Consider the following 19105-nt stretch of genomic DNA (forward strand, 5'->3'; position numbering starts at 1 on the left):
TGCCCCCCCCCCCACTTCTCCAAGAAGGGGGTAGACAGTGAAGGCGCACATAAACCTAAAGGTGCATGATGAGGTGGTCCTTCTCTGGAAGGATGGAGTAATCCAAGGAAGAAATGAGACCTTCCAACTAGATAGTGCATCGACCTATATAAGGCCCAAAAAGTGCAGTATGTTTTGGTCACAAAATGTCTTCACTTTTGGAGCCGGCTTGCAAACAGTCCGGACATAAATCGAAGTGATTTTGGGGGAGGGTCGACCATGAGGTGTATGCCAACTATCATTCGTCTGTGGAGGTCCTGAAGAAGTATATTTCCCGTACATTGGCAAAGGTGGATCCGCACGAGTTCACCCGGGCCTGCCAAAACTTCCAGCGACTTGTAGTCAAAGTTATCTAGAGTTGAGGATCTCATTATAAATAGTTGAATGTCATTAAATGTGGCTTTCAAATAGGGAAAAAATTATGGTTCAACCTCATCTAGTTCGTTCGTTATAAGCCTTTAAAGATCTATTGAATTTATCTGGACCACTATGTACTGTGTATTTTTTGAAGGCCACTTACTATTTACACATTTTGGAGAAAGCTCTTTTAAAAAAGAAATCAATAAATTTTGACTGGTCTCCCTCATTCTTTCTTTTGTTAGCACAGGGTTATCTGTCAATAAGAATAGACATTACTAATACATTTGCTGCATACGATATGACGTAATGTATGGTAAACCTTTACTAATATGCCTACATACGTATACAGGACTTATTAAAATAATATTAACGATGGGTAATGATGGGGGTTTCAACCAGATATTAAATATTTATTTTTAATAAAAACTTCTTTTTTGGGAATCCAATTAGTAGGCCTCAGTTTGTGAGGAGGTCCGTGTATTTTATAAATAATAGCTCAATATTATAACTTTGTAGCCCCTGTTATACCAATTAGTTCATTAAAAACTCAACTCAACTTCAACAAGATATCATTTATTAATTAACAATAGAATTTCAACAAAATTAATAATATAAATAGATGTGTGTCTGAGCTCTCTAATCATTAATGTAGTCGCTCTTGGCAGCAATGATGGCTTCCAGGGGGCCATGGAAGGCCTGGGACCCACTGGGGATGTGGTTCTCAGTGATGGCGTCTAAGTATTGACTGACAGTGGCTTGAGGGCGTTGCTCTTTGTATGACAGACACTGCAGGCCTTCCCCTTGACATACACTAAAAAGATGTAGTCAAGGAGGTTGTAATCAGGGGTGTAGAGGGCAACACCGTCAAAAAGAATTTAAAAAAACTCAAAAGAGTCATACAAATGAGGAAATGGGGTTCTTTCATGACTGGTATCAAAAGTGGTCTCTCCACCGTTACATGGCTCTTTCCAGTTTCCATTCAATTTTGATAGCTCTTTTGACAGTCTGGTGTGAAACCTAGAGATCTCTTGCATGGGCTGGGCTCCCATGGACTTGAGGGGATTGGCTTGGTATGTTCTCTTTAACTCTTCCGGATACAGTTTGGCCTTTTCAATAGAGCCCTTGTTCCTCTCTAACGTTTCGGACTTTCTGACTACATGGACAGTGGTCCTGATGACGCCCAACGGCTTGGTTTGGGCGAGTGGAAATTCGTGGATAACATTGAAGTGTCATTTTCTCGACTTGTGTGTAAGCTAAAGAGCTCAGGCTTGTTATGTTTTGTAACTAATTACTTATGCTTTATATGTATATAGAAATATGAATTAATTTTAATCACTCAACCTTAATTAATTATTGAATTTGTAGGAGTTCAGATTTCAATGGAGCACTTGGTACAACTTAGTCCTCAATTTGAAAATAAAACGTAATCCCAAGAATCAAAAGGGAAAAATATGGAAGGACTTTTAATCCAAAAAGTTAACTTAATTCACTAAACATAGATTAAAAAGTATTTAATTTACAAATAAATCCAAAACAAGGCATTATCAAGATAAATAAAGAATGGAATATAATCGAATTCAATGTTTCAGGAGCATACAATTCAAATTAATAGGAAGCCTTTTTTTAAATATCGGGACATAAAATATTCCAGTTCAGCATCGAAGGTTAAATTAAAGTTACAAAATAATCCGTTATGTCTGTCCCTAGAGTACAATAACTTAAGGAGACTAACCCCCTAATATGATTAAAGGAAAATCAATAATGAGAGTGACTTCTTCATAAAATAGGACTGTTCCAAACTTTGCTCTTACTGCGCAGTTTAGAAGCTTTTAAGGGGACTCCATAATAGTTCAACGTACATTATTTGAAGGGCAAAAAGAAAATTTTTTGTACTTCCTGGTAAGTAAGAGAAAAGAACAAAAATTGAAAGAGAAGTCCCCCCCCCCCCCCCCTTCCTCTCTTCCTTTTTTTTTCAAGCATCTTCTGTAGTTTTAAATGCAATTACCGTTCCAAACTAATAAAGCCCTTTTTTTTTTACTAAAAAATAAAATATTTTAGAAAGCATTTTCTGGAGTTCCTCTTTTTTAAAGATAAATTTGACTCATTTTTAAAGGGCTTTAAATAACCCATTATGAAATAAATGTATGTCATAAAGAATATAAACTGTGCAAAAGCTATCTGTGCCGCGAAAAAGATAACAATAAACGGATAAATTAAATTATTCATGCCTCGATGGCTCCTACACTGAACCTTCGTCCTTGGTTATTTCCTTTTCAGAACTGATTGTAAAAAATTGTTGATTTTCTGTGGGTTTTTTTTAACATAAACATTACACACACGATTTTCATCACTAATAATATATCTTTATACATTTTGAAAGTCTCCTGAATGCCTTTTAATCTCTCTTTCTTCCCGTCTGATTTGGTTTTATTTAATATAGAGGTTATTCCAACAGGATAATGACCCAAAGTATTTAGGCAAATTTGCATCTTTGTGGCTTCAATGGAGTAAAATTAAGATTTTACACTGGGATTCGTTCCATCCAGACCTCAATCCTATTGAACATCTTTGGGGAGAGTGAAAAAAACGGGTTCATACCAGATATCCCAAAAATATCCACGAACTCGAGTCATTTAGTATTGAAGAGGCGTAAAACATTCCTTCTACAAGTTGTTTGAACTTAATTGTAAATTATAATAAAAGATTAGTTGAAGTGTTCAGAAATAAAGGTTCCAAAATTGACTACTAATGAAAGGGTTGCCAATACTTTTGCATGTATTTTTTTAAATTATTGCCTCTAAAATAAAATATATAAGCTTTTCTGTTTATCAAAGTAGAAAAAGATTATATAATTAATTATCAATAAACATTTCTTATAATTTTCATTTGATCCTATTGTGTTTTTTTGTTAAAAGGATAGGGTATCGAAGTATAAATTTATGAGGTACCAAAATGAATGCGCATGATTGTATGTACAAGTAAAAGGGTGACTCATAGAGAAAGGAATATATAGAAACGACAGAGTGATTTTGATTGACAGTTTTTTTTTTGAAATTTTAACAAATAAACAAAGAAAAACAGAAACCCAAGCAACACGAAAAAAGCAAAAACATTTATCAACAATACACTCCTTGATGTCATAATGAAGATCATATAAGAAAGTACTTTTATAAATATTTTAAAACACTCGCGTAGAGTTTCATAATGCCTAAAACCGTAGAAAAAATACTCTGTCTGTAACAGCATTAACCTTTTGACTATGTGGGGAAACAATGAAAAAACAATTGACCACTTTCTAGGAGAATGGTAACGCATTAAAATACACTTCACTTAAAAAGAGTATGGAGGTATTTATTAGGAAAAAACTATCAGAGTCTCAGATAAAGTATGGGCTAATATTAGATAACGAAAGGTATGCATTATCCAATAAATGCATATTTTTCAAATTCCCTATGATGGTAGTTGCAACGATGGCGAAGAGAATGAATATAAGCAAAGGATTTGTGACGAGGGTGACGAAGGAGCTCCAAGAGAAAGCATCCAAGGATTAAATTTCGACGGGATGTAATACAATGCCCGTATGATCTCCCTACACCATGACCTAGTTTTATTAAACAAGAAAAACTAATATTTTAGTTTTTACATAATATTATAGTTTTTAGAACGAAAGTCACCCGTATAAAACCTATTCATTAAATAATTGTGACTGATGTTGTATAATCGTTTCCGTTGGTGTTTTGATTTTTTTAATGTTAGTATTGAGATATATTTTTTATAAGTCCATTTTTTAACTGTTACATTAATAGTTGATAATATTTCTATTTATCGATAGTATTTAATTATAAAACCCGTCCTTTAAAGGAAAAAATATATGCCAATAGTATTGTTTTGTTTTTTATTTTTGTTACCATGTAACAGTAAATATTTATTTGATATTAAAAATAATTATAACTAAATACTTGTAGATACGATTAAAAATATTTAGAATAAAGATACGACATACAAAATTCTTAAAAACTCTGGATTTGATTATTTTTATTCTAAAAAATTACTTTTTTGTGAACAGCTATGGATTTTTACGTTTTTTCGAAACAGTTTAATATTTGATTTTTTTTTTTTGGAAAAAAAATTTCAATTTTCAATTTTTTTTTCAAAAAATCAAAAAAATTCCAAAAACCAAGCCCTTTCAAAAAAAAAAAAATATAATGCTGCCCACGCTCATTAGCTATATGCTTATATTAAGAACCTAATAAGTGTTCCTTTTGGTCATTTGTTTAAAACACACAAAACTTTTTATACAAAAATTATCACTTGTATCGATTGCAATCGAAAGCGTGCACAAAAAAAATTGGGGCCCCATAATTACTTTATTTAATCATCTTGGAACAGGTAAAAAATTTATGTAAGTCTATATATTGATTATAACCCATAATATCATGATCTTACTTATAGTGGAGTGTGCATGATGTTTAAGTTTAACAAAATTGTTGCATGGATTGTATATTTCTTCATTTTCTTTAGTTGTACCAAAGGGCAACCGATCAACAGTGAACAAGAGAATCAAGATCATCAGAGAACAGCTCAACAATGTGTTTATTTAGCAGAACTAAAATTAACTCAAAGAATCAAGAACAATACAGTCGATATCGTTCATGCAATGTGTACAGGTTTTAATGACAAGGTAAGCTCATACTTAATAAAGACATCCACTGGCGCTCTAGCGGAGAGAGTGAATTCTCACCCAATTAACCAGGGGCATCTGTAGGATTATATATATATATTTTTTTTTCTGAAGGGGTGTCTTGGTTTTTGGAATTTTTTTAGAAAAAAAATGTAACAATTAAAATTTTTGGAAAAAATTTCAAAAATCCACTGCTGTTGACAAAAAGGTAAATTTTCTAGTAAAAAGCAAAAATACCTTAATTGCGGGGGGCATCAGCTCCTTCAGCCGACCCCCTACAGAAGCCCTTTTAACTGATATCCCGAGTGACTAAGCTTAGGAGAAGAGCAAAGACGCATGTTTGATACAGGATAGATCACGAGAGACAGGACAGGTTTTATGGCTCCCTTTCCCCAGGCTCCAATCTTGATTAAGATATTAGATATAATTTGTAAACATGAACATTAGAGCTGTTTGATTTTGAACTTTTTTCAAATTTGAATTACGGGTAGTGAGCAAAAGTTGTGATATGGTTTGAAAATGACCTATGCTAAATTGCATGGTTCTACCAGGTGATTTTTAGGTCGCACATCTCGATCAAATAATGAAAAGAGGAAAAAACTCTTTGCTCAGTGAATATATTTAGGTACAAAAAATACAATTTCAGTTATTTTGCAATAAATAATTTTGATAGACATTTTTTAAGCTGTAAAAAGTTTTTTTGACTAAAATTGTCCTATGGAATTAGAATAGTGTCTATCATAATTAATTTATGGAAAACAATGATTAATGCTGTAGTTTTTTTCTTTTTTGACGAAATAAATAACTTTGGTCTCCTTTCAAACTTTAGACTAGATGTGCTACATAATGATGATACTGTAGAAAAATGAAATTCTGCGTTGGTTAAAATTAAAAAACAAACCACCCTAATATACATAAATAATTTTTTTTTAATAAAAAGACCATAAAAATAGACAAAGAATTTACCTTTTAACAAATGGAAATAAATATTATTTTCTAAAAAAACTGTCACCAAATGAAATTCCCGGTAGATCCTAGAGAAGGAAATTAAGTATACGGACTTCAAAGACAATTCCTAGCAATATAATATTTACTTTTACTTAATTGTTTTACCTCCATACAAAATTATAGGATCATTATGTTATTGCTTTGTCTCTCTTTGAGAAAATAAATTGGTTAATCTCGGTTCTAAGTAATTTTGTAGCCTTCAGTTTACCGCTTGTAATTTTGCCTCGAGGATATTTGGCTGCATGACATATTCGCCGTTGTATCTCAACCAGATTAATTATTTAGCTAGGAAAATAGTGATTAAATAATTAATAAGTAATAATAAAGTACTAATTTGTAATCTTGTATAATTTGTATACTTTATAAGGAAAATGACTATAGAAACACGGATCTGGGAAAATTAGTCTATTTCAAAAGGACTCATTGACTTATGACACGTTAGTGAATCATAGTCGTGCTCTTAGTTAAGGCTTGAAGAAATGAAAGAAAGACTGTCGATAGAAATAAGGGAATATTTATTTATGAATCAATTCTCGGGGCCGAAGATTTATCTTTCCATCATGGTGGGTAGCCCCTTTTTTCTCTACCGTATCTACTTTACTATCAACAAGATTAAATAGCTCACGATTCATCTCACTTGGTCTACGTCTGATCCAGGGAGTGGAATTCTTTTCAGAAAATGCATACAGTTGTACTTTATTTTTATGTTAAAACATAAAAAGGCGGCAAATATGTCATGCAGCAAAATCTCCTTGAAGAAAAATTACCGGCGGGGAAAATTTTAGGCACAAAATTACCGGTTACGGGTTAATCTCATGAGTTTGAATTCATAAATATAGCTGGGGACTTCAACTGAAGACTTGTGACTCGACTTGATTTCACAATCAAAGACTCACGACTTGGCTTGAAAGCTAATTTATGCTCCACTAAAGCCTTCGAACAATAAATGAGGTTGATACGTCATTAAGGTTTATTTTTGTTTGAAAATTATTTTTCTTTTATATTTTTAAATCAAAATATGTAATGTGTATTACTATAAAAATAATCAATGATTGTTTTCTTTTGGAATAATATTGAAATCTCACATATGTTATGATTTCCATGTAAAACGATATATTCATCATAAATTATATAAATGAATTTATAGCAGACAAGATACTTGATCAATTTAATCTTAATCGAGTATTCAGGTGATTTTTAGTTCATTCCCATCAATTCTGTAAAATTTAAATACTCGGAACTTAACCAATATTTATTCAGCAACCTTTTTAATTGAAAGTTTGAATAATAAGTAATAACCAAAAGTTTTAAGTCTAGCTAGGTATCAAATCAAATACTTATAGGATACCCCCTCTTCCCCTATGCAAAATTATACACTTCAATTATATGAATATACAGGGATAAAATATACAAACTCATCAACAACTACAAAAATCATTGTTTACCTGAGCTTTTTGTAATTTATTATCATAATATGAACAAACGTAATTCGTGAGGAATATACCGCACTATACGGAAAGTAAGCTTTATTCCAAACACTGCGTTAAATGAAATCCGCAGTGTTTGAAACCACGTTCTCTATTTTTTCCAACGATTAGACAATATTTTTCCTTCATGGTAATACAGATAAATCTGTATTAAGTAGTCAGGCTGGGGAATCTGAAAAATAGACTCCTTAGTCAGTCCTTATTTGGGACAGAGGACTGGTGTACAGTCCAGAGCCATCCAGCCAAATTCAGTCCCACATGTCGGTCCTTAAAGAAGTAAAATCGATTCTTACTAACGTCATTGATGGTGATTTTTATCCGTTATATAATCGAATAAATGATATAACGATTACGAAAAATATGTTCGTAATATATATATGTATTATAATGAAAATAATGTTTTTTGGAATAATATTAATACATATTTAATATATCTTATTTGGCTTAATGCACCATCGATATTTCTATGAAAAAATTCCAGGGACCAATAGAACTCCTCCTAAGACTGGGTTGGAGCGAATAAGTAAGGACCGATCCAACACAAGATATTACCCCTTAGTGCAGTGATTCGCTTAAAACAGTCATCTATTAAAACAGATTTGATTGATTTAAAAAACAAACAAAAATTACTAGGGTTGTGTCGGTCCATATTTATTCGGTCCCGTCCAGTCTAGTCCAAGTACTGGTCCTATTAATCCTTGGAACCGGTGTACTTAAGACTGTCGCTCCTTCGGACTGTCTGTACTAGAACTGATTAAAAAAGAAGAAATTAAGTTAATTGACTCCATCAAAGAGCGAACTTTATAAGTAAGAGGGCTGATATGCAGGTCCGAACTGAACGGGACTGCAGTCATCAGTTATAAATTAGGACTGACACAACATTAGAAATTACTATTATAAAAAAAAATATATATACATTTATATTGAACAGCTCCAAATTTTCTGGATTTGTTAGAATATATTCCTGAGAAAATTCATTTTTACAGTTCCTGCAACAATTTATTCTTTCATTTTTTTATACACAATTAAAAAATGAACGAAAAAAAGTGATTCTATGAACTACGAACGAATACTTTTCAGAAAATGAACGGACAAGAAGTAAACGGATCCAAGCTTGCCTTATATAATGTCACCTTGGAGAATACAATCTATCTTTTTTGATTTCAAAAAGCTAGTCGTGAAGATTTGATTCCCTACTTCACTTTAATAAAATAAATGCTTGCATAACACATAAAAAAATTATCCCCAATATTCGCCTCTTTGGTTATAGAATGCTAGCGCCGATCCTGCCTCAACTCCTATATATATATCACTAAATTTTCTTCTTTTTTTAAGGTAATATGCATGAATACATACTACTCTAAATGCTTTAATCCTAGAGTTGCTCAACAATCTACGAATCAATACATTGGAAAGCAATTAAAAACTATTCTTAAGCATTCAAATATCCTAGATGTTCAAATGTTCCTTCATTGCTCAGTCTTCCAGAGTTATTTTCAAGATAGTAATTGTACGAATGAAGATTTTTTTCAGAGTCAAATGCAGCAAGCGGAAAATTGCATCAAAAGTAAAACGCAGGAATTAAGTCCCAAGACTATTGTAGCTGTAGCTTTAAGTGGAACCCTTGCGGTGCAATATCTAGTTAATATTGTATGTGATATAGTGGTATCTATCTCGACAGGGTGCGCCAATCCATGCCATTCTCAGCAGTTCCTTGACGACAATATACGAAATTTATTTTTACAACTAGAAACTCTAGCACAGGTTCAGGACCCAAGCTTTACACTTAATACATGTTTGTCTGTAGATGGATAAATAAATTATTTCTTGCCCAGTAATTTTTAAGTTAAACTATTTTAGCCTCAGGACATTTTGTTTTAATAATAAATACATGAAGTTTATACGTCGTTATTACTTATTTTTAGTTGATGTTAATAATAATAAGAGTTTGAAAAAAATAAATATATATTTTGGTGGGATTGATGAGTACTTTAGTCTTAAGATTGCTCACTACTAAAAACAAACAAAATTCATTTTAACATATTTATTTCAAATCTTAACATATAAGGACATGCATCCTTTTGAATTTTCTAAATCAAAATATGTAATATTCATTACTATAATTTTTTTTCTTCTTGTTGGAATAATGATGGAATTTTACTCTTGTCTCATATTATTCTTGTTCGTCAATCCATGAGTCTTTTCTAGTGAATAATCCATAATCTCTAATGATAATTACTAACGGAGAAGTGATGAGGAATTCTTCGTTTCTAATCGTTGGGGTGTTTATATATTTTAGTTTTTTCTTATAATATTAACTTAATCACCTACTTTGTCTATGGTTCGAATTCATTACAAAGTGAGATTTTGTTGGTGTATGCATTAAAATTTTGGGGCATAGTTCCATTATTTTCCAAGAGAACCCACAATTTAATGCGCTTTATTGAACTTTAACCAAAAATAACCTATACATTTCATTTATTTGTATTAAGGCGAAATTGAGGCAAAATGGCTGTAAGACAAAATATCCTGAGGTAAAATAGTTCAAGGCAAAATTACCTAGTGACAAATTATGCAAAAGACAAGCTCTTTTCTTCCCACCCTTTTCTATTATTTTAAAAAACTGTATTTTATTATTAAATTTAGAAAAATATATTCGATTTTCATGTGATATTGGAGAAAATCAATAAACACATTCTTTTATAGGCCTTATAGAAATATTTCAATACATAACTTATTAAAAAAAAAAAAAAAAAAAAAAATCATGGTTTTATTTGAGTTATAGGTAATGCCCAAAACCGGATACTCTACTCGTTGGTGAGTAAAATATATAAAAGTATTGGTATCTATATTTATTGGCCGGTACCCGTTTTTACTCAGATATTTTTTATATAAAGTGATTGTGTAAGCTATATGTGATACGAAAATGATTTTTTTTTAAACGCAATTTTCACTCCAACCAATTATCAAATTAAAAATAGTTCAAATGAATGCACTTTATATAACATATATATCACTATTGATGGGCAATTAAGAATTTTCCCCCTTTATGTAATATCATTTATTTACAAGTAATGACTGAACAAAGGAAGCAAATTAGTTCAGAATCAATTCAAAAGTTTAGGAAGTATAATAAAATTGCATTCATCTATATACACTACATTTATTTATGTCTCCTATTGTCTAACAGAAAGTACGGGACGAGAGGAGGGTACTGGCTGTATGGCCCCTTGTACTGGTACAAATGCTCATCACGCATAAGTAACTTAGGCATATTACTTAATTGCATTATTATCTATATGGGGTGTACCAGTAGCTTCTCCGCCCAAATAAAGGAATTTTTGTATTATACTATATCATTTTTGTCAGAATGAAAAAAATTTACACGAAACAAGAGGGATAATATTTTTTCCAAAAAAAAATAATTTTGATATCTTTTGTGAACAGCTGAGGATTTTTGAAATTTTTTCCCAAAAAAAATAATTTTTGAATATTTTTTTCATCAAATTTAATATTTAAATTTTTGAAATTTTTTGTGAATAGCAATGGATTTTTGAGAAAAAACATTAGTTTTGGATGTTTCTAATTCTAAAAATCAAGACTCCCCCCAAATAAAATAAAAAATATATATAAATTTATATTAGACGGCCTGAAACGGCATGACTTCTGAAAGTTATTTGCAATTAAGTCTATATAGTTAACGGCCTTCCGAAACATTGGACCCTATTTTTACGAAGTTTTTATCGTTATCATCATATAAAATCATGGACTCGTTAAAAAAAAGTTTATTTGTCTTTTCCTAAAAAATAATATTTTTCATAAACAAAGCACTTCCACCGCCACCCACTTGCAAATACATCTTGTCACCGCTGATGTAGTTACAAATTAGACACGGGTATTAAAATAAAAGGGTAAATACTTAATTTGACACAAATTTAACTACTCGGTCATTTATAAATCATGAATCCCAGTCCAAGTTTTTAAGGAGTGATGACCAACTATTAATGACGTTCATTTTTATCAAACCATTGCTATTAAACCCTCACACTTATATTTACAGAAATATACCGAAAATCACACAAAAAATATGAATAACATATGTACGAGGATTATATGAAAAGCTTCCGACCTCAGCATGAAGATGGCAGCACTTGTAAATAAAAGCTAGTCAATTCTAAAGGACTTAAGGGAAAAAGTCAGGCTTGTGAACAGAAAGCAAAATTGAACGCCGTTTCATGGAACGTAATTTTTTTTTCTGATCGCTTGTAAATCTATATTTTATTATCACCATAATGGGAAAATAAATTTATTTCATTCTCACTGACAATAGTGTCCTCTTGTCATGTATTAATGCGTGTCAGGAGAATTCGCCTGGAATATTTTTTGTCTTGTGACGCTTTCGCCTTGTGACGGGTTCGCCTTGTACTTTTTTGGCTTGCGAACGTTTCGTCTTGAGACTTTTTTGCCTTGGATTATAATAAAGAAAACGCTACTTTTCTTAGTTATACAGGTTTGTTAGTGGAATTTTTATCTTTGTATTCACAATTCTTCAAACATTAATCATAATGTGTAGGTTTCAACGTATTCGGAAGGAATCACAGAATGCTACTGCTACGGTCCGTTGCAAAGAATCATTGGCATTCATATGTAGTCAATTTCTTCATCAAAATGCCATGAAGGGATATTGAAATCTCTACTTATATCAAAGATTGTTATAGATCAAGATCGGGACCTTGTCCATGAAAGTGTACATGTATTTGTGAATAGGATATATTTAATTTTTATATAATATATCAACATACTTCATTAACTTATCAGTTATCACAATCATAGATTTTGCTGTGCTCGCAAATTCTAAGGAATTATTCTAAGCTCAAACAAATCGTGCAATTAATCGTCTAAACATCAAGAAAATTTTCTCAACGGGCTGTTAGAACCGCATAAACTTGTTTCGGACAATATCATCTTACTTCAAAGTTTCTTTCCTCGAGAGATACAAAATAAAAAAATCATCAATTTTCATTTTGAAGAAATACAAATTGTTGATCAATGAACTATTTCGGATACTTAAACGATTGCAAACATTGTATTCACCCCCAAATCGTATAATATGAGTATGCGGAAAAGTGTACAATATATAGAACAACAGTCAGAAACCCATCTCCATTGTACATATAATACAATTTATTTTGATAAATTTAACCTTTACTTCTATATTAAAAGAAACCTACGTATTATAATTAAGGTTTGCAGAATTGTGGATACAATGGTAAAAATTTCACTAACAAACCTATATAACTAAGAAGAAATAGCCTTCCCTCAAGGCATTCAAGGCAAAAAAGTAACAAGGCGAAAATGTAGCAAGGTGAAACAGTACAATGTGAAATTTCTTATTTTATTTGAACATTCTAAAATAAAAAACAAACAAAAGATCCCGTTTAACGAAACAAAGACTCAGAAGAGCTTCAAAGGAATCAAAGAATTTTAATATTAGAAAATTCGTATGCTAAATCTCGTGGTGGATTAAATAAGGAAAATTATCCTGATCACAAAGTTCAACTTCCACTCTCATCAGACATTTATATCCAAGAATATTTATTGTTTAGGCTACATTTGGTCACAAAACATATATTGAAGGTTTCTGGAATGAAGATCAAGATGTTTGCCCAAGAAAAGAAAGAACTCTAGAATCAAAAATATAACCCTACACGATTGTCATAATATTAAGGCAAAAATTATTCAAAAATGGTTCCAAGTTCGTGTTAAGATGCACCCAAAACTTTCTCGAAAGAGTCGAACAGAGAAAGGAGGAATTAAGGAACTATGTTCGGACCAATATAAAAGGAAGCATGCATGAACGCATGTCCTGATTATTGGCCACATTTAATTATAATTAATTATTTAATTTGTATTATTTCTTAATATTATTATTTAAGTGTATAGTGTAAAATTAACTAAAGTATTCAATATTTAAAAAGTAAATTCGGTTCTTTTTTAACTTTATATTTAACTTAAAAAATTAGATTTTTAATTGGATTCTTTAATAAAGATAATAAAAGCAAGTATTAACAATTATTTTATAAAAATAACCATTTTAATCATGAATTATAAGAGAATAAAGACTATATATCAGTCGGTGTATCAGCTGTAGATTTAGACCTCTTCCCCCTATATTTTTGTTGTTGATGTTGTAGATTTTTTGTCTGCTCGCTCTTTTCCTTGAGTTCTTCGACACATCGATCTAGCATCTGTTGACAGTTACTTCACCAAAGTTTCACCCATTTTGGTCGTGTGAGTGTTTTTCTGAAAATTGACAAAATCGAGTATCGAGCTGCAGCCCCCCCCCCCCCACACACACCTTCTGCACACACACTATTTACTAGATTGTCGTAGTTTTTGTACTGGATGATTTACTTCCATCTACCTTTCGTGTTATTTAAAAAAAAAATGTAAATTAATATACTAACATATATATATGCCTAAATATAATTTACAATATTTTCCCGCCACTAATCCTATTTTAAATTACGATTTAATCTCCTTCAAATCATATAACAAGCAGTGGATGTCCACAAAAGTCTAAATTTAGTAATAAAATAAGTCTGGCTCCAACCTTCTACTTGCACTCTGCAAAATACCTTCTATAATAGGTATATTAGATTTATCTCTAAAGTTTTGCATAACAAATTAAGGAGATAAATCCTTTATATAATTGTATTGTTTTTATTTGCTAATACTTCGAAATTTGTTAAGTATACATATTGCATACAGGTAAAAAAACAACTTTAAAACCAGTTTCAAGCTTATAAACAAATATTCAAGCATTTCATTAAATTACATTACTGAGTGGTCCATTAAAAATTTAGAAATGACTCAACCATTGATATGATTCGGCAAAATATAAATAAAAAGTTCTTTTTTAGAAATTTAAAGGACCCCTCACTTTTAGAAGAACGTGCAATCACACGAGATATTTTAACTGTTCATAATTTAAATTCGGAAGAATTGCTCAACGATGGTAGAATAAGATTTTCACTTGTTAATCTCCCGAAACATTATTCAATGCCATGCCCGTAGCACGTTAAGATGGTCCCTTTTAAATTTTGATTCAGCTGTGAATGGACTCTGGGAGCTGCATAGTAAGCGTTTGGGCCTCCCTATAGGTTGGAAAAGAAAATTAGTGTCTTCTCTGAGAGGAATAAATGATGATAAAAAGTTGATCGTGCAGTTACAAATCTCCACAGATTGTATTAGATATATTAGGCCCTGCAAGGACTGTGGGAAAATATATGATAACACACTTCATGTGTTTGTGGACTGCCTTACCATCTATATCCTAAAATATTTTGTATCTATAAATCTAAAATGGCTGACAAATGGGGAAGAAAAATAGGTCTTGTTCTTTTTGGAATTTCAACGAAGAAGGGTGGAACTTTTGAGATAATAAGGGCTTTGGACTTTGCAATTCTTCCCTCATCGCCAGCCGAATAACTAACTATCAGCCTATTCGGGAGGATGAATTGAAAGGTATCATCTTGGCAGCTTCAGCCCGCTATGTCTCTCTCACAATGAACATGCCTTAATCAGGATATGAGTCATGGAGTTTTGCAGGGGAAGAAATCCGGTACCTTCCATCAACTTCACGGAATCATTGAAGTTTTTTTTTAAATTTTAACAAATATTTATCATAATTTTTAATTTACATGTTTACTGTTGTTTTTTAAAGATTTGATATTTAGGATATTAGTTGAAATTCTACCCTGGAGCATTAAGTATAAACTATAATGTTTATTTATCTAATTTTTTACGCAATTGCTCTGGTTTATTTATATATTTGTATGTTCTATATAATATGCGTATGCTTATAACTGTCCTTCTTTTACAGGTACCTCAAACCAGATGTAGTACCATCCCTATGGCCAAACTGCACCAACTACCTCTCAACTCCTAAAGCGTCATCAAGGCCAATTCAAACTGCGACCACGTCACGTAGGGTTCAACAGTTCATTGACTTACAACAGCATCTGGAATTTGAACTCTTGAATGAGAAGTCAGTCCTCTCTGTGGAAGAACTTGGTGACAAATTGGCCAAGGAGACACTCCCATCAGACTTCATCCTCATCACAAAACCAAGTGTTGCCCTTTTGAAGCTATCCAATAATGAGAAATTGGGCCCCTAAGTAGTAGCCAGCATCCAGTTTGAGACAGATATGTCATTCAAAATGTACCCCTCTGGTGTGTTGATTGACAAAAAGGCCGTGTCAAACATCACCTCAGAAGGCAAGGTCAACACTGTGATTCAAGCCATCAATTTGGCTTCCTTTCTGGGAGCAAAAGAAGAATTGAATCAAACAGAGACCTGGGAAGACATTCTCAACAAGTTAGTGAAGTTTCTCAACTCCTCAGAGATTGAACCTACACAAGCTTCTAAGTGTATTCTGAGTCTTGTCAAATTTTCAGGTAAATAAGATATTAGTTAATAGTAAGCTTCTTTATGTAGGTATTACTTATTTGTACAATATAAAAAAGTCATTACAATATGTTACTTTTTTTAAATTTCAGGTATGACTACTTCAGAAATTAAGCTTTGCTGATGAAGACCTGGTAAAGCTGAGCTCATTTTGACTAACTGACAACCAGATGACCTCCAGGAACTAGCTTCCAAGGGAGAGAGTAATGCTCCCTACTTTGTTGCCGGGTATATTGGTTTTTCTTTGAAGAAGAAGATCAGCTGGCATCATGCCAAGAGTTAATGGTCATACGGACACACCTCCGGACTCAATAACCTTCGATAGCCCAACCAATCAGCATGTAGACCTGAAAGAGTTAATCGACTGAATGATCAGAGGGGGTTTGTCGACTCCATCCGACCTTCTCTACCTCTCCTGTCTTTATGCTCACTCCATGTTCTCTTACATTACAGCTACAACCTGAAGAGGAAGATAGTTTACTTGGCACCCCAAATCCTAGAGCTTCATTTGTTGCTACATTCATTTACAAGATGCAGAACAGTTTAAACTCTGACATTATCGCCGTTGTTGAAGTAAAGTGCGAGGAAGGACACTCCTGGTCAGCTTTTCTTCAAAGAATTTCATTCGCTTTGTTTAATGTCATGGGTTAAAATTTAAGTGCTAAACTGAATGATGACATCCGATTTTTAACAAAAAAGAGAATGACAGCTAAGAATTCAGAAGCTAATAGAAAAAAGCTAAATTTCAATCAAAATCTTCTGACTTGTAGACTTGGACCAACTTTCTACTTTTTGATAGTGCCTTTTCTTTTTTATATGTTTTTAATGTTTATTTTGATTAAAGTACTAATAAAATACCACTTATATTAGAAATATATAGCCTCATGTTTATTATTTTGATGATTTTCCTTAGCAAAATACTTTTAAAAACTTTTTATTTTGTAGCAAAACACTTTAAGAGAGACATTCCATATAGAATAAACAAAGACCCATATTGGAAACGCGTGAGCGCAATGTCCTGTCCCACTTAAAGGAGTCCTTGAATAAACCAAGGTTAATAGAAATACACAGTTATACTATCATGTGATTGGGCTTGCTAGAATGTTCAATTTGATATACCCAGGGGCGTCCGCAGGGAATAAGCTGGAGGAGCTGTAGCCCCTCCCCCCCAAAAAAAAAAGGGCATTTTTGCTTTTTACTAGAAAATTTAACATTTCCATTTTTATATTCAAAATATTTACAATTTGAAATTTAATTTTTCCATTTTTTTGTACAAAAAATTAAATTTTCTCTGAATAACTACGGATTTTTGAAATTTTTCTCCATTAAATTTAATATTTGACATTCAATTTTCGAAATTTTTTGTAAGCAGCTGTGGATTTTTGAAAAAAAAATTAATATTTATAGATTTAAAAAAATCCCAATAAATTGAATATTTTTAATTTTTTGAAAAAAAAAAATTATTTGAATTTTTTCCCCATAAAATTGCCATTTTTGTTTTCACAAAAACCAAATCAAAAAAAGATGTATATATATAATCCTGTGGACACCACTAGTACCGTACCCACAGTTGGGCAAGACAGACAGATTTTGACGTCATAGAGTATAACAATGATATATAATAACCCATTTTAATATTCAGAAATACCTCATGTTGTACATGTATAGTGCTGGCCCCAAGGCAGTATAAGCTCCACCGCTGTTGCGTTTTTAATATTCAAGGACCACTTCTAATATGCTATAATACACCTCGGCTGCAGGCTGTGCAGGTGAACTGCTGCCCACGAGAGAGGTTCAACTTTAGCGCCGCCACCTTTCTAAACATCAATGACCCCTTCTATTGCGCAAAAATTCATCCGTGCTCCCAGGTGTTCAGACGAACTGCTGGGCCCCCAGGCACGTTAAATTTTTCCACCACCGCTTCTCTGAGCATCGAGGACATCTTCTAATATCCCCAAATATAGTTCGACCCATGGGGTAAACTGGGACCCCAGTCAGATTAAACTTCACCACCGCTGCTTTTCTGAGCATCGAGGACCCCTTCTAATATACTATAATACACCGCACCTACAGATTGCACTGGTAAACTTTTGGGCCCCGATACAGATTAAATACCTCTGCTGCCGCTTCTTTGAGCACTGTGGGACGAGATATCAACCGGGTTTACAGTGGGTGGCGTTTCTAATTGTAATACATGAATTGACGACGGGTGCTTACTCTTAATCACGTCCTGTGGACATGCTGCATATCCCATGAGTCGAGCATCAATTTGAGTCTCTGGAAAGGGTCTCGGAAGATAATGTGAAATTTAGGATTTCAATGATTTTCCACATTAACTATCTTTTTCAGTTATTATGTACATTAACGGTCTTGTTCAGTTATTATGCACATTAACTATTTCTTTTAAATATTAACAGATTTTTTACTTTAACTGCAACATATATACATCTTGGCCATTTTATTATTTATCCGAATAAGTTTAGGCTATCATATACAAATAAATAGTTACGCTTTTAAACAAATATTATGAAGCAATATTATAATACTGTATCAAATAAATTACTATGGTAGATTTAAATATTGTGAAATAATATAAATGCATTTTAAAAATTGTGGATAAATAATATGACAATGAAAGTCTGGAATTACTTAAGAAATAAATAGCAGTTTGTGTGATTGACTTATTTGGCTAACTACCAGATGATTTCGGGCCTTTTTTTTTATATCTTTTTTAAGGAAAGGTTGATACGGAAGATTATTTTTACATTATATTGTGCAAAGTATATTATTCTTCTAATTCTATTAATTCTTGACTGTTTTGAATTTTCTAAAATATGCTGAGTAATTTTGCTGTCAAGAAAAAATGTCAAGGAAAAAATGTCAAGAGAAAAAAAAGAAAAAAATGGAAAGAATGGCAAAATTCTTTTAACCTTTTTTAGTTCCTCATTTTTTCCTCTCCCATTTTTTCTAAAATTTGTCATTTTATAAAGAAACCACTCACATCAAATTAGCCACAGAATAAAAGTTACTTCATATTTTTATAGAAGAATGTAGTTATGT

General features: G+C 32.1%; 2 long non-coding RNA genes across 3 annotated transcripts; one reads left to right on the forward strand and one right to left on the reverse strand.

Moving 5' to 3' along the window:
* Positions 1–956: 956 nt before the first annotated feature.
* Positions 957–2345, reverse strand: LOC139907166 (uncharacterized). The gene is made up of 2 exons (XR_011783584.1): positions 1741–2345; positions 957–1652 (listed from the first exon to the last, which is right to left on the reverse strand). It is a non-coding gene; the product is annotated as an uncharacterized lncRNA (long non-coding RNA).
* A 2491-nt stretch (positions 2346–4836) lies between these two features.
* Positions 4837–16918, forward strand: LOC121129670 (uncharacterized). Of its 2 annotated transcripts, XR_011783586.1 has the most exons (3): positions 4942–5080; positions 13182–16035; positions 16138–16918. It is a non-coding gene; the product is annotated as an uncharacterized lncRNA (long non-coding RNA). The 2 variants fall into 2 exon arrangements; XR_011783585.1 differs by lacking the exons at positions 13182–16035; positions 16138–16918 and adding an exon at positions 8911–10291 and having other exon boundaries at positions 4837–5080.
* The last annotated feature ends 2187 nt before the right edge of the window (positions 16919–19105 follow it).

This window comes from Lepeophtheirus salmonis, chromosome 14 (assembly GCF_016086655.4).
Source record: "Lepeophtheirus salmonis chromosome 14, UVic_Lsal_1.4, whole genome shotgun sequence".
Classification (NCBI taxonomy): Eukaryota; Metazoa; Arthropoda; class Copepoda; order Siphonostomatoida; family Caligidae; genus Lepeophtheirus; species Lepeophtheirus salmonis.